Here is a 16013-nt window from a genome sequence, read left to right as displayed (position 1 = left end):
TCTCCCCCTGCTTACTAGTCAAAGACCATTTTGGAGTGCAAAGTTAATCCACTGTAGACAAATCGTTTTCTTGAACCACCTTTGCGTATCACCTCCACCTTCAACAATTATTAGTAGCTTCTCCTGTTCTGCTCTTTGTTTCTCAGCATCATCTAAGTGACTTACTTTCTACTCCTGACCTTTTTGTTTGGCTGATCTATTGACTTTCCTTTTAGCACCATGTTTGTGGTTATTGTTAATGGTTCCCTCTTCTCCAGTACTGTCCCTGCTCTTCAAATATCTCCTCATCTCACCTCTCCTCAGCAAACCCTTGACCCCCTCTCTCCTTGCCAACCGATGTTATGACTGCGATGGGAAGAAGTGCGTGGTCTATCTCTTCGCACTATTCCATGGGTCACAATATAAAACTAAATGCTTTACCCAATTGCTGATATTAAGCATTTGGGTAAAGCATTTACTTTTTTATATTGTGACCCATGGAATAGTGTGATGATATTCAATAAATTTGTGAAGCTTACAAGCAATTGAAATATGAAAACATAAATATCTGCCCTTATAAAGACCCCAATATGTGTAAACACATGTGCGCGTACACGCATGCCATTTGACTTTTTAGAGAGTCACTTTAGGAAAAAAAACTAATAATAGTTTGTATTTAAAGACAAACAGGAGAAGGTGGAATGTTCAGATAGCTGTCAGTCTGATTCTGAGGAAGGGTCACTGAACCCAAAACATTAACTTCTGATTTTTTGTCCACCTATGCTGTCCAACCTGCTGAGCTTTTCCAACAACTTATGCTGTATAGCACGGCCAGTTCAATTTCTGGTTAATAATATCCCCTTAGACTTTTGTTACAACTACATGGTTTGCTAGGCCACCTCAGGTGGCACTTAAGAGTCAACCACAATGCTGTGTGGTCAGAATCATACATCGACCAGACCACGTAATAATGGTAGATTTGCTTCCCTGAGGGACGTTCGTGAACCTGATGTGGTTTTACAACATGGTTTCATGGTCACTATTTGTGAAACTTGTTTTTGTAAATTCTAGATTTGTCAAAGAAATTCCAATTCCTTCAGCTGCCAGGGTGGATTTGAACCCGGATCCCAGAGTATTAGCCTAGCTTCCTAGTTTACCAGTCCAATGACGACTAAATAATGGAGGATCAAATCTGTTATCTTTGGTCTAAGAACATCATTCCTTGACTACCATTTCCATCCTTGGCAGCTGTTTGATGTTGGTCTAACCTGTTCGCAATCTTGGTATTGCATTTGATGCCAAGATTATCATCTGTCCACATACCTGCTCCTTCACTGAGCCTGCCTATTTCTACTTCCATTGCAGAAGGGTGTTGTTAAATTTGTAAGGGTTCAGAAAATATTCACCAAGATGTTGCTGTGATTGGAGGGTTTGAGCTATAGGGAGAGGTTGAATCGGCTGGAGCTTTTATCCTGCTGGCTGAAGGGTGACCTTTATGAAGGTTTATAAAATCATGAGTGGCATGGATAGGTTGAACAGCCAACGTCTTTTTTTTCCAGGGTAGGGGAGTCCAAGAGGTTTAAGGTGAGAGGAGAAAGATTTAAGAGACCTCAATGGCAATGTTTTCACGCAGAGGGTGGTGCATGCATAGAACAAGCTGCCAGACGAAGTGTGGAAGCTGGTACAATTGCACCATTTTAAAAGGCACCTGAATGGATATATGAACAAAGGGCTGAGTGGGATATAGGCCACATACTGGCAAATGGAATTAGATCAGTTTAGGATATCTGGTTGATGCAGACGAGTTGGATTAATGGGTCTACATGACTCAATGGGCTCACTCTGGCCAAATTCTAATCTATACCTTTTTTTGCCTGTGTATTGCTTATTTCAGAGATTTCAAGCTACTACTCCCCACTGCAGAAAATTGTGCTGATCTAAATTTTTGTGGAGTGTATTCCATCACATGTTTGGGTTGTGCGTTGTAGACAATAGACAGGCTTTTGTGAGTCAGGAGATGAGCCACAGAATTTCCAAACACTAATCTGTTCTTTTTAAGCACAGAAGCTATATGGATAGTCTAGTTCATTTACTTGTCAGTAATAATACCCAGGACATTGAGGTTGTAAATGGTTTGTTCCTGTTAGAATAATGACTGCAGAAGGAGAAGGTCAAACGAATGTGAAGTGTCAGGTAGATAGTGGTGCTACACAAAACATCATGAGCTTTGCAGATCTGAGAAGTGGCTCAAGTAGTGACACAAAAATGCGGCCATCAAACATGTAGTTGTTTGTTTCATCATGTTACTATGCCCAAGAGGACAAACTAAGCTGAGCATCCAACGAATGCAATAGGAAGATGAATGATTTTCAGTTCAAGCAAGCCTAAACCTTGGACTGATAACCCAATACATGCCAGAAGAGATCTTCAGCCATTCACATGAGACAAACCCATTGACTGCTGAACAAATTTGGGGAAAAAAAAATTCTCACAGGGCTTAGATGTCTTTCTGGTGAATATCAGCTTGAAGTGGGTGATTAGTGTAAGACCAATTCAGTATTTCTCGAGTCCAGCCTGAAAGACAAGATAGATGAGCTGGAAATGAAAAAAAAATCAACAAAGTGACAATTCCTACAGGCCTACTTAGCAGCAAGATAACCTGGAAAGCTGAGATACTGTCTAGATCAAAAGGATCTCAGTAAAGCTTTTAAAGGTTTCACTCTGCCATGCCAGCCTATCAAGAAATTGTACTGCAACTTGCTAAGACAAAGATTTTACTACCCTTGATGAAAATGATGGATATCTGAGTGCAATTGAGTGCTGTTTTCTGACTACGTTTTGGATTCTATTTGAGGAATACAGATGGCTGCAAACGCCATTTGATGTTTTCACTGCTTCAGTATAGGGTATCAGCATAGCATGAGATAATTCCTGATCTTCCCAGAATGGAAGTGATTGTGGACGACCTGCTCATCGATGGTTGTGGAGAAATGATGGAGGAAACCATCATGGCCTCATTCAGAATCTGGTGAGACTGCTTGGAGAGATCTCACCAGGTGAAGCTGAACAAGAAAAATTGAAAAATAATATTTAGTAAAGCTGGCATATAGGACATTTGAGTTTTCAGCGTTGAAAAATAATGTATTCACCAATTAGTAAATGCACTACCTACCTCCTTGTGCTGGTTAAATCATTCTGGTTGTTTGTTAACAGTTCTTGTGTCCTCCTTCACCAGTCTGATATTTGGTGCTATAAGTAGGTTCCTTGTCTTCCAGTTCTTATGACAGTCTGCTCAATTTAACCAGTATTTTCTTAATTTGGATGTTTTCAGTTTCAGCTTGAGGTCTCTCACATTTACGTTGTTAAAAATGGGGATCATTATTTGAAAATGTGTGCTCCAGCATTCCATGGTGCAGCAATTCCAGACCAAGTAACAGACAGGGAGAGTAAGAAATTAATCTCCAGAACAGCAAGTGGCAGCACGATTGATGCTGACTGTTTATTTCATAATTCTTAGTTGCCTGCCTCTTTTTTTTTTCTTCCTGTTGAAAGCATACATCAGCAAAGTTCAGGAGCATCTGTATGATAAATAAATGTTTTAAATTGATGTAGTAACTTATAAACAGTAAAGTAGAAATAGACCAAAAAAAACTAAGGATTTTCAAACATATTTTCCTTTGTCACATGCTTTTCTCTGGTCAGGAAGATGAATAGATGTATTGTTCCAGTAACCTCCTAGAGAGGCTGCAGTATAATTGTTGGTAGGTTTGCAAGAGTGGGCTTGGGTGATCCTCCACCAAAAATCATTGTAGAGGTTTTTAGCTCTTCCTCCCCTGGATAGCTTAGTCCAATGACCCAGCCTCTGACAAATAATGAGGAAAGCCTGGTGTGAACTACAATTTCACTGGGAGTTTAAATTTAGGTTTATTCATTTAAATATCATCCAAAAATAAGAAGCTACTCTTATTGCAAAAAAACACTCGCAATGTTAGAATAGAATAGAATCCCTACAGTGTGGAAACAGGCCCTTCAGCCCAACAAGTTGACAACGACCCTCTGAAGAGTATCCCACCCAAGCCTGTACCCCAACATGTACACCTGACTGATGCACCCAACCCTACACATCCCTGAACACTATGGACAATTCAGCATGTCCAGTTCACCTAGCCTGCACATCTTTGAACTGTGGGAGGAAACTGGAGCACCTGGAGGAAACCCACACAGACACAGGAAGAACGTGCAAATTCCACATAGACAGTCACCCGAGGCTGGAATCGAACCCGGGTTCTTGGCACTGTGAGGCAGCAGTGATAACTATGGAGCCACTATGCTGTCCGAAATAATTAAATTTCCTTGTAATTTGCCACGCAGTTGATCTATCAAAAATTTTGCAACAAATTTGTCCTTTAGAAATGTGTCTTATCTAGTGTAGCATATTTATCTCTCCTTGTACTGTTTTAAACAAAACAAAGCATTTTGTTTGACTATGTAAGATTTTGTTTTGCATCTACTTGTCTCGTTAACATCCACAATATTTGGCTAATATATTTCCATTTGAGACTTAACAATTCTGATTTAATTATATTACTCTGACAGTATATTTGTATTTTTTTCCACATTGAATGGAGAGTTGTCGAATTTATAAAATTTTCCAACAGGTACTGGTACAAACAGTAAGAGAATTAGGCTTTTTTTTGAATAATACAAAAACATTTAAGAAAATAAAATAAGTACTCAATGGGTTAATTTGGCTTTTCATCGGGTTAATATTTGCTAAATTATCAGGTTATAAGATTGAAAGCAAAGACCTTGATCTTTGTTGGTGAAAAGTATTAGATGGCGGTCCTAATGCAGAGTCTCATTAAAGAAGCTGTCAAGACTCCTCCATTTTGCCATCACCTGAGTTATCCTGCAAGGGGCAACTGTCGTTTCTCGTCAGTGTGCTACAAAAGAGGCATTTACAAATAAATGAAAAATGTCACATTCAATATCACTCTTTAAAGCTTACAGCGTGTCAGCTATGCCACAAACTGCCCTTGTTGCTTTATATTTCAGGTTTTGCAGTCTTCAGCGGTCAATAGGTTTTGACTGGATGGAGTATCTTACATTTTATTAGAGGTAGGCTCCCTGACAATTGCCTTTCATTAATATATTATAATTATTCATATTATCACTGCCAATTGTCAGACATGCTGATTTGCACTGTTGGTATATCAACTACAACCCACAACAAATTATTGTAGAGTTTTTTTTTGTATGGGGGGGCCTTCATTTCAAATAAACTTTTGTTAAAATTTTATGTCAATTTATAAGTAATTTTAACTGTACTTTAAAAGTAGTTTTTTTCAATATGTTCTCATCACCTCTGAAGTGGTTCTCCTCCAGGAACTTGCCTAAGTGCTGATTTTCTAAATGTGAACCTTGATTTTGGAGCAGGGATAGTGGGGAGGGCTGGAAAGATCAAAGCTGAGAGAAAACCTTCACTTGAGCATTACACACATTCAGTTTCTAACTGGGGCAATTGTTAGTTGTCAGAAATAGTAATAATAGTTAATCGCTCAAATTCCCACTTGAGAATCTTTTTATATATAACATGCAGCAGTTACTTCAGGACCGACTGTCCCAGGTGGTTAATACAGGTAATCATGATTCTTATTCAATGTCCTGGATTTTGGAAGTATTTGAATCTTCTGTAAAACTATGCTGATCTGTGGAGTAGTATTGATATGCAGCGGCAAATTTGTCACATCTGAGTTGCACGCAGAGTTTAATTGTATGCTGCAAAACATGAGTGCTATGTAATTCTGAGAGAAGTTAAACAGCTTATTAATTTCTTTTTTTAAATTCAGGTCTATGTTCTAAAGTTTAAATAGATGTTTAAATTTGGTACAAATTGCTTGTCATTTTTGTGTTAAAAGGCAAGGTAGCAAAATATTCTAATTAAAACAAACAGTTATGTATCTATATTTGTATTTCTACAGTTGCATTCATAAAGTACTGTATTCTTCCATTGCTTTAACTCATATCTCACATTATTTAATATTTGCTTATGGTTTGAAAAGGAACACGATCGCATTCGTATGCGACAAGGTAGTGGAGGCATAGCTGATTTTTCTCAGGACCTTCGAAAAATAATATCACAAATATGAATCACCAGAATCCCTTCAGTGTGGAAGCAGGTCACATTGGCCCACCAATGAGTACCCTGCTCACAGCCACACGCCGTGCTGAGGGATGTTGAGAGTGATGGAAGAGTGTTCCAAAGGGAATGATCCCTGCGGAAGGCGGACAATGGAGGGGAGGGGAATATTTTTGTTAGGTGGTAGCATCCTGCTGGAAGTGGTGGGACTGGTAGCTGATCTTAAAGCAACAGTGCTGAATGTGGAATGTTAGTCTCCAATTTTCTCAGAGGCATAAGGAATGTTCGGTTTTGTGAATGGTTATACTCTAACTGTTTAATTCCAAGATTGGATGAAGTTGAGGGGTCTAGAAGATATCTAATTAGCACTTATGCCTGGATATAGAGGCCATGTGATTCATTATTACTGTGGGTGGCTCAGTGGCTTTGCAGCGCCAGGGACCTGGGTTTGATTCTATCCTTGGGCGACTGTTTGTTTGTGTGGAGTTTGCGCATTCTCCCCATGTCTGTGTGGGCTGCCTCCGGGTGCTGCAGTTTCCTCCCACAGTCCAGACATGAGCAGGCTAGGTGGGTTAGCCATGGGAAATGAAGGTTTATAGGGATAAGATAGTGGGGTGGAGCAGGGTGGGATGCTCTTTGAAGGATAGGTGTTGACTCAATGGGGCGAATGGCCTGCTTCCACCTGTAGGGATTCTATGATTTATTGATTTACCTTTGTCACATGTACCGAGATACTGTGAAAAGTCTGGTTTTGCATGCTATATGAGCCGATCGTACCATACAAAGTGCATCAGAGTAGCAGAACAGAGGACAGATTACAGTGTTACAGCTGTGGAGATGGTGCAGAGAGAGAGATCAGAATTCAAATTTCAGAAGTCCTTTCAAAAGTCTGATAACATTGGGGAAGAACCAATTCTTGAATATGTTCATATGTGTATTTATATTTCTTATTCTGGCCGATGAACGAGGGTGGAAGAGATTATAACTGGGGTGAGAGGATTCTCTGATTTATATTGGCTGCTTTCCAAAGGCAGAGGGAAGTATAGATAGAGTCAATGGATGGAGAGCTGGTTTGAGTGATGGACTGGATGTGTTCATGACTCTAATTTCTTTCAACCTTGGGAAGAGTGCTTGCCATACAGAGTGCATCCAGATAGGATGATTTCTATGGTGTATCCATTAAAATCGGTATGAGTCCTCATGTACATGCCAAATTTCCTTAGCCCCCGAGGGAAGTAGAGATATTGTTGTGCTTTCTTGACCGTCACGTCGAGGTGGGTGGACCAGGGCAGATTGTTGGTCATCACTCCCAGGAGCTTGACGTTCTCGACCATTTCCACCTCAGCACCACTGATGCAGACAGAGACGTGCCCTTGACTCCACTTCCTGAAGTCAATGACCAGTTCCTTATTGATTGTTGTCTTTACGCTATGCTGCTAAGCAGTCAATCTCCTTCCTGTATTCTGCCTCGTCATTGGTTGAGATCCGACCTACAGCGGTGGTACCATCAGCAAATTGTAAATGGAGTTGCAGTGGAATTTGAAGAATTTATTGAGGGGAAAGAAAGGAAAATTGTTAATATACTTCTGAAGAGAGGTTGCTGAACCTGAAACATTAACGCGGGTTTCTCTTGACAGATACTGCTGGATCTGCTGAGTTTTTCCAGCAATTTTGGTTTTTGTTGCTAATGTAGTATTATTGTTTGGAAACAGAACAGTAAATTAAGTCCCACCATTTTGGAAAATCTGTCAGTATTGGATTAAACATCTGCCATAATTGTTCTATTACGAATCCACTTCATAACAAAACATTGTAAAATACAAATTCCTAGAAATCATCAATAGTATAATCTCTGATTTTGTTTCAATACGTAGAGAGATATTAACCTGTATATTTGATCTTTTCTGGAATCTTTATTTTTTTAATTGTTTTGCCATAAATATTTGCTTGCTTTCTATTTTTGAGCATTTTTCTACACATTTTCTGACTGCAACTAATTCGGAAGTGAACTTCCTTCTATGTGTACAAAGTCGTCATCTTCTCTCCTTTTTACAAAATATATTTGTGCACTTATCCCCTCCCCCATGTCTTTAGTTCAACTATGGGACTGTTGTGTGCATGGATTAGCACATGATTAACATGTGATGCAGAGTGTGCTGTTAAGCCCTGTGTTTCTTAAAAAAAATTGATTTTTGATTAGCTTCAGACTGTGATCTCACAAGTGAGTCTTTAACATAAGAGGGGAGTTAATCACCTATGTCTTAAGTTTCTTAAATCCTAAAAAATGAGATTTGAAGACAGACCAATTTATGGTTGCATTTTCTGTGTGTATACTGACGACTGATTGTTGCTGTTGTCATGCACCTGATTCCTTATATTTACATAATAATACAAGATTGCAAAGTAAGAGACAGAAAAGAAGGTGGGGACAATATTCCTTGTATAAGTTGGATTTTAATGCTTGGAAAACACACAAACTAAAGATATGAGCTTTTCTTGTATTTGCATCCGTGGCAAACTGGTTATGCTGTTTAATGCACTTCATTTGAATATAAGGAGTAGCTTTTTACTTAATGTTCTGTAGTTTGTGCAGTAACTTTGTTGGTGTGACTTTAAAAATGCAGATATGAATCATTATTAACTTTGAACATTAAATATCATTATTAAGATTAAATTTAGTACTTTGATATTGAATTTCAATATCATTCTAAATCAATGTGAGTCACAAGATTAGAATTAGTTGATTTCTTTAATGTCAGAACCTAATTGTGTTTTAATTTAATGAAGATGCAGCATCAGTCTCATGCTAAGACAAAACAGGAACACCAGCAAATCTTAGTGAGAAGTAATTGATGCAGACGTATTTTTAGTGGAAAATATTCAGAATATGTTTTAATGAATATACAAAAGCATATGATGAGACTGTATCTCTTCATTATGTAAGGTCATTGGTGAATAGTGTATCTTGAGGCAAGTGCTCTGGGCACTTGCTACACAGTCTTGTTAATTATAGCTACAATGTTGACAGGCCAAACAACACAGTTCAAAGTGACTGAACTGAAGAAAAAGCTTCACTATAACACAAATAATAAGTGATTTGATGATGTTGGATGACTATTTCTAAGAGGATAGGTACCTCTTTTTTGCTACATGGGCAAACAGAATCTCATTTTAAAGCCTCATCCAATAGTGAGTTTTTGAGAAGATTTGTAGCTCAAGACTCATGCCAAAATATCCACTCCACCCAGGAATTCTTGAAGACGATCAAAGACACTAAGATAGAAGAGGATGAAATAATGGTCTCCTTTGTAACAGCCCTGTTCACATCAATCAACATCAACCTGGCCAAGGAAACACTAACTATACTTTTAGAAGACATAAAGACACATACACCAAACACCACCAACTTCACCAGCAAGGACAATATTGTCAAGCTAGTGGAACTATGCCTTACCACCCACTTCACCTTCAACAACAAAACCTACAATCAAACCAATGGAACACCCATGGGATCTCTGATATCAGGGTTATTAGCAGAGAGAGTAATGAAGAGACTCGAGCAAATAGCTCTGCCAACCATCCAACCCAAACTTTGGTCCTCAACGTGGATGACACCTTTGTCGTCACTAGACAAAACAAATTAGAGGAAACCTTCAAGACTATCAATAACGCCCTTACTGGCATAAAACTTCACTAAAGAGGAGGAAAACAAACTGCCATTCCAAAATGTCGTCGTAGAGTGAGCAGCCAATGGGGAACTTCAGACCAGTGTCAACAGGAAAATAACACATGGACCAAATAGTGGACTACTGAAGCAATCACTCCAACATCTACAAATGAAACTGCATCAAAACATTATTCCAATGAGCCACCACACTCAACAGAGGAACTACACAGAGGAAATACAGTGTATTTAAAAAAAGAATGGGTACCCAATGAATACAGTCCACCAATTTCTCAGCAACAAATCCAAAGAAGCAGACAAAACTCATCCAGTAACCTGAACCACTCTCCCCTACATCAGACATCTTGGAAATGATTGCTAGACTACTCAGACCCCTTGGCATCATGGTAGCCCACAAACCCACCAGCACACGAAAACGGTAGCTAATGAACTTGAAAGACCCCCATACAGACAACAAGCAAAACTGATGTTATTTCCAAAATACTGTGCAAGGACTGTAACAAATATGACATTGGACAAACAGGCAGGAAACTAGCCACCAGGATACATGAACATCAACTTAGCCACAAAACGACATGACCTTCTCTCACTGACATTCTTACATATGGATGAGGAAGGACACCACTTTGACTGGGACAACACATCCATCCTAGAACAACCCAAACTGAGGCATGCATGAGAATTCCTAGAACCATAGCATTCCAACAAACACATTGACTTGGACACCATTTAACACCCCCTGAGGGAAAAAAAAACAGAAGATGACATCTTGATAGGAAATGGCATCACCACAGGAAATGGCATCACCAACCGAAAGAAAGCCAAACTTATAAATAGAAAGCAGGAAGCATCAGCAGTGCTTTGTCCGGAGGCTCATTGATTATGTTACCTGATATGATGACGAAACGTCTGAAAACAAACCATCCAAATCAGCGAGCAAACCTACATCCAGAGACTCATCCATTAGACAGCACCTACAATTGAAGCAGCATTCCCTCGTCATTGCACTGAAGTGTCAGTTTAAATCATTCTGCTCCAGTTTTTAGGAGAAACTTGAACCCATAACCTTTTGGTTCAATAAGAAGGCAATCTCTGAACTATGGCCAATTGATAGAGTTTTAATTTTGACTATTTTTGCTGTTGCAGATATTGATGAAGATTATGGTCCAATAATACAAAGGTTAACATTCAAAACTTTATCTGAAGCAAAAAATGAGATTTTAGTTGACACATAAAGTTAAATCTATAGCTATACACAAACAAACATCCAGTGTGACCTAAATGAATTTGTGAATATTGGGCACTCCCAGCTGCATGTTCCACAATAGTACAATGTAGTACAGGATGCAGTCTGTTCTGGTGAATTTGATGACTGCAGCATTTGTTTTCTGGGGATCTGAACTCTGCACAGCCCCAACATATGTGGGCCACCTTCTGTTGTTGGGGCTTATTAAAATGTTGGTGTCACTATCAAAGGAGTGGAGGTGCTGGTGTGCCCCCCACTGGCTCTCTCTCTCTCTCTCCCCGCACAGGCGTACACTCTATTCAGTCACTCAAACTCTCTACCAGGCATGCACAAATGCAAACACGTGCGTGCAGATTCACTCTCTCCCTCCTGTGCGTGCGCGCCTGCGTGCGCACACACATGCACTCGTCAATGGGTTGAATTTGCTTTTGCAGACTTGTATTTGCTATTTTGCACAAAAGGCACATCACCTGTAGGCCGTCAATCCATATAAACTCTTATAAATTCCTACTTTGGAAATCGAATCAGTCAGACTCAAGATTGGGATCTCAGACAGACTCTAACCTCTCACCTTTAATGCATTGTCTGAGCTGAGATGTTACCTATTTTATAAAACCTTAAGTTATCTCGAGAATGTGAATGGACAGAAGTTCTGGGATTTACATATTAATGAACCAAAACCTGCAACCCATTCTAAAAGATGAAAGACTTAACAGCGGTCTAGGTTTGTTCAATATATCATTTCACTTGCATGACACTGTAATCTTTTGCTATAAATTCTGTGTTTTATGATCCTGCTCCATAGCTACCTGAGGAAAGAGCAGCGCTCTGAAAGCTAGTCCTTCCAAATGAACCTGTTGGATTATAACCTGGTATTGTGTGGTTTTTAACACAATCAAAGAAGACACTGTCTACTCAAGATGCACCTCCAGTGGCTGCAGGCAGTCATTTTTCCACCTACCCGTGCTTGAGCACCTCTTGAGAATTCCAGACATCACAGACCCGCTTTGCTTTTTTCTCAGTTCTTCAATAATGAATGACTACAGTTACTGTTGCTTCCAGTCACTACTCCTGCATCTCTGTACTGTGCTCACCAAATTGTGCCATCCTTTCTAACTGCTGACTGACCATGGAGTTCTGCTGTAAGGGTACTCTGCATCACATTGCTCATATCTGCTAGATGCCAAGATTGACAGATTCTTCTCAAATTTGGTACCTTCAATACAACTAGGACTACAAGCTTCACGTGATGAAGCTCCATTTGGAATACCAAACCACACCACACCTTGCAATAATATTCATGTGAATTTCCTGGGGCTGTTGAATTCCCCTTTGGCCATGATCTGTGCCTTCTTTGCAAACTCCTCGGTCTGGTTCTGCCCATGATCGAGCACCTCTGTCCATGTGCTTGCTGCCTGAACAAGCACCTCCAGGGCAATACCTCTAAGCCTGGGAACTAGCTATCTTTTAACCAAAGCCTGTCTTCAAAAGCATCCATTGTTTTACTTTCCTTCCAATTGCCTCTACGTAGTTATGTGCTTCCACTTCCACCCACTTTAAATATGTCTTCTTTGCTTCAGTTATCAGGACTTCTACCACCTCTTATTGGTTGGTTTTTGCTGCTGCCTGTTCATATGGAACTATATAAGCTACTGCATTTTGAACAGGTTAGAGGAAAGAAAGAGAAGTATTGTAAGATTGAAAAGCAAACATTACTGCTCTTGAAGAAAATTGTCTGAACTCTGTAGATAATATTTATCCAGTACCACAACCAAATTAGACAAGCTCTGTCATTCCATTTATACTGGCATTTGGTATTAGCGAAGAGTCTGATAAGCAGCATTTGTTTAACATAAAGATTGCATGACATTTTCCTGCCAAATCAATTCTGATTTTAAATAAACCTGCCTCTGGAATTGGCTTCATGTTCTATTGATCCTGTGCAAACTAGGCATGCCTGAAACAGCTCACCATTTTCCATTAGTTTTAATGGCAGAAAGTACTTGCACTTTAATACTCCACGCCTTTAATTTCTCTGTCCTTTGGAAGAGAATCTTCTCACTTAGTTCATTGATTGCAGAGATTTATCTAAATGAGTTGTCAAAGCTAGCATGGACCAAAATGCAATCTTTACTGATTTGGGAACTTCAAGAACCTCAATGTTTGTTTGCTTTTTTTTAAATTCAGGGTTTGGAGTTTAATTAGCTAAAACTCATTCAAGCAGTGGTTAAAATGCTTAGACTTGCTTCCAGCCGCCTTACCTCAAATCATCTTAGCATGCAAAAATTAACCTGTCAGTAGTGCCCTGCTTTGTGTCCGCTTCCACCAACAAGGCTTTAATTGTTTGCTAAAAATCACACAACCACCTGATGAAGGAGCAGCGCTCTGAAAGTTAGTGCTTCCAAATAAACCTGTTGGACTATCACCTGGTGTTGTGATTCTTAACTTTGTACACCCTAGTTCATCCCCTCACCTCCAAAGCTTAACTGCTTGCAAATGTATTCAGTGATTTCCCATTGTTTGTCAATTAACATTCCCAATACCATAACACACTGAATTGCATGTATGCTGGTTTGAAGCCAGAAATATGTATTCCACTGATGGTTCATCTTATAAGTTGAATCTTACGTAATTTACATGATGTAAATTAATACAGAATCTTTTATTAGCTATATAGATGCATATCCCAAAATATTCTGAAGATATGTATAAAGTGCACAATATCGATGATGACCAACATAAATCTCAAGGGAGAACAGAAAGATTCTGTTCTCCTGATGAGCCATGTAGCTTTCTTTGAGCCCTGGCAGTTGACAAAGATGTAATGCAAAGAGACTTGAAGAGATTTTCATGTACCAACCAGTTGAAGTATGTTAAAACATTTCATTCTGCTGAGCACGGTAGCTCAACTGAGCCAAGTAAACACATTTTTAAAGCAGAAACCTGTTATACTCACTATCAAGGAGAGTGTTTTAACATCCTAACCATTAGGAAAACACAGCACTAGACATCAGGCAGGGAATGAAGGGAAACAGTATTGAGGGATCTGGTCAGTGGCTAAAGAAATGACCTTCCATGGATGAATGGCAGTCTGGAACAAAGGTGAAAAAACAAAGGAAGAGCTGCAAGACAGGAGCACCTATGGTAATAATAAACAATGCAGTTTGAAGATCAAAAACTAGATTGACAATTTTGAAGGTACATTGCTGAAATACATATATTTATCTATGGTTGCTGACAGACGTTGGGAAGGCTGGTGTTTGGTTAATGTGTTGTCTTTGGTTTGGTTCTTCAATTCAGCCCTGAAATTGGATCCCGCTTCCAGGTTTCCTGACCAATCCAAGAGACCGGGCAAAATAAGGCACTGAATTTGTTAAAGAAAGGAATCTTGTTGAAAAAGGCCTTGGCAGGGATCAGAACAACTAAACTGAGGCTTCAGAGTCACAAGAATGGAATATCGACTGAGAAAACTGACCATGTCTTGTGCTCTTAATGAAGATTTTTCTGTGTGAATGGGGGAACTGAAATGAAGTGATTTGTCCCAAGGGTGGATGAAGAGGCCAGGCAAGCAGGTATAGATGGAAAGAGCAATGCGAAACAATGCCCCAAGAATTCAATGAATTCGTGAAGTTGGGTACAGTGAGTGCCATAATACTTTTAGATCGCAGCCTCACAGTGTGGCTTTCCCAGCGTCCTCCTGCATAAACATTCTTCAGATTACCGCCCCTCCCCCCCCCACCCCGTTTGTAGCTTCACTTATTCCTTTCTCTCCAGACACATCCTCTCACCCAAACAACCAACACTTGTGCACATCTGCAACTTTGTCCCGCCTCACACGTCCTCAACAAGTGTTGCTCTTCCCTCATCTCCAGGCAATCGGTTTCTCAATCTCACTGCTTTCTTTGCCAGCAGGAGAGAACATCTAGGGATCCATGAGATTGTCGATATCAGTAATTACCGGTCAGGGGAGCCTGAGACACTGTTGCACGTGGCGATCTGATTCTCTGTTTGTCAGTCACCTATTGGGGATTTGGCCTCCCTTGAATTTATTTTCAGTGTCCATCTCTTTAAACTGTGATTTATTATGAAACTGAAAAGAACACAGCTGTTACTACTGTTGATTTTGCTGGTGCTGCTCCTCTTGATCCTTATCAATGATGTCAACTAAGCTGCACAAGCTGTTCCCATACCATGGGAAAGGCTGACGGCGGGGAAATGCAGATCAAAGTGAGTGAACATTAGAATCATTAGAATAGTTGCAACACAGAATAAGACGATTCAGTTTGTGTTGTCTATGCAAGACCAATTTACCCAGTCCCCCTCCATCACCCCTTCATTTTCATCTGTAGCTCTACAGTTTTTGTTCTTTTCTCGGGCACTGCATTCCATGTCCCTATCTTTTGCTGTATCAAAATGTTTTCCTTATATGATCTTTGCTGCTTCCACAAAATACATTGGAGATACCTGTCAAGCAACAGAGTACAACCCGAGAGGAGATGCTGTGTGCAGCAGCCTCTCAGCTAAGCAAGGCTACAGCTGATCAGTTTTCCCAGCCCTGCCCGTTTCATTGAACAAGTGCACCTCATTGGCCACATGCCTGTTTGACCCTGGCACGTTCTACTCAACTCTGGAAACTGATTTGCTGGCTGTTGAAGTGACAATTCTGGCTTAAATCCTGAGTTAGTTGCATCTTTCCTGACCTGACAGCTGAGATGGAGTTTCATATTTGCCTGCAATTTCACTCCCTATTACCAAATTAAACATCAATGTGGTTGTCCATTGGAAAAAGCCAGTTTAAACAAAACATTTCTTGGAAATGACAATACTGGTTGATATTTATTGAAGTGTATACAAGACGCGTTGGACAAATACATCTCATTCATCGGTTTTACTGTTTTTTTTCTTTCTTCTTGGTGGGATAATGTCAGGTTTGATCCCAGTGTGAGTTTTAATCTCTTTAATCA

At 39.8% G+C, this 16013-nt stretch overlaps 1 protein-coding gene across 5 annotated transcripts in view; it reads left to right on the top strand.

The window, feature by feature from the left end:
• The window catches only part of LOC132821532 (inactive N-acetylated-alpha-linked acidic dipeptidase-like protein 2), a 973299-nt gene that overhangs the window by 40798 nt on the left and 916488 nt on the right, over window positions 1-16013 (top strand). For 4 of the 5 annotated variants that reach the window (XM_060834143.1, XM_060834142.1, XM_060834144.1 and 1 more), the window contains exon 2: window positions 5035-5097. The exons of the other annotated variant lie outside the window; for it this stretch is intronic. The gene's annotated coding sequence lies outside the window, so the exon portion shown is untranslated. The remainder of the gene's footprint in view (window positions 1-5034; window positions 5098-16013) is intronic. 5 annotated transcript variants of the gene reach the window in all.

This window comes from Hemiscyllium ocellatum, chromosome 13 (genome assembly GCF_020745735.1).
Source record: "Hemiscyllium ocellatum isolate sHemOce1 chromosome 13, sHemOce1.pat.X.cur, whole genome shotgun sequence".
Taxonomy (NCBI): domain Eukaryota; kingdom Metazoa; phylum Chordata; class Chondrichthyes; order Orectolobiformes; family Hemiscylliidae; genus Hemiscyllium; species Hemiscyllium ocellatum.
The sequence above is the reverse complement of the archived record's forward strand: the minus strand, read 5'-3'. Positions and strand labels throughout refer to the sequence as shown.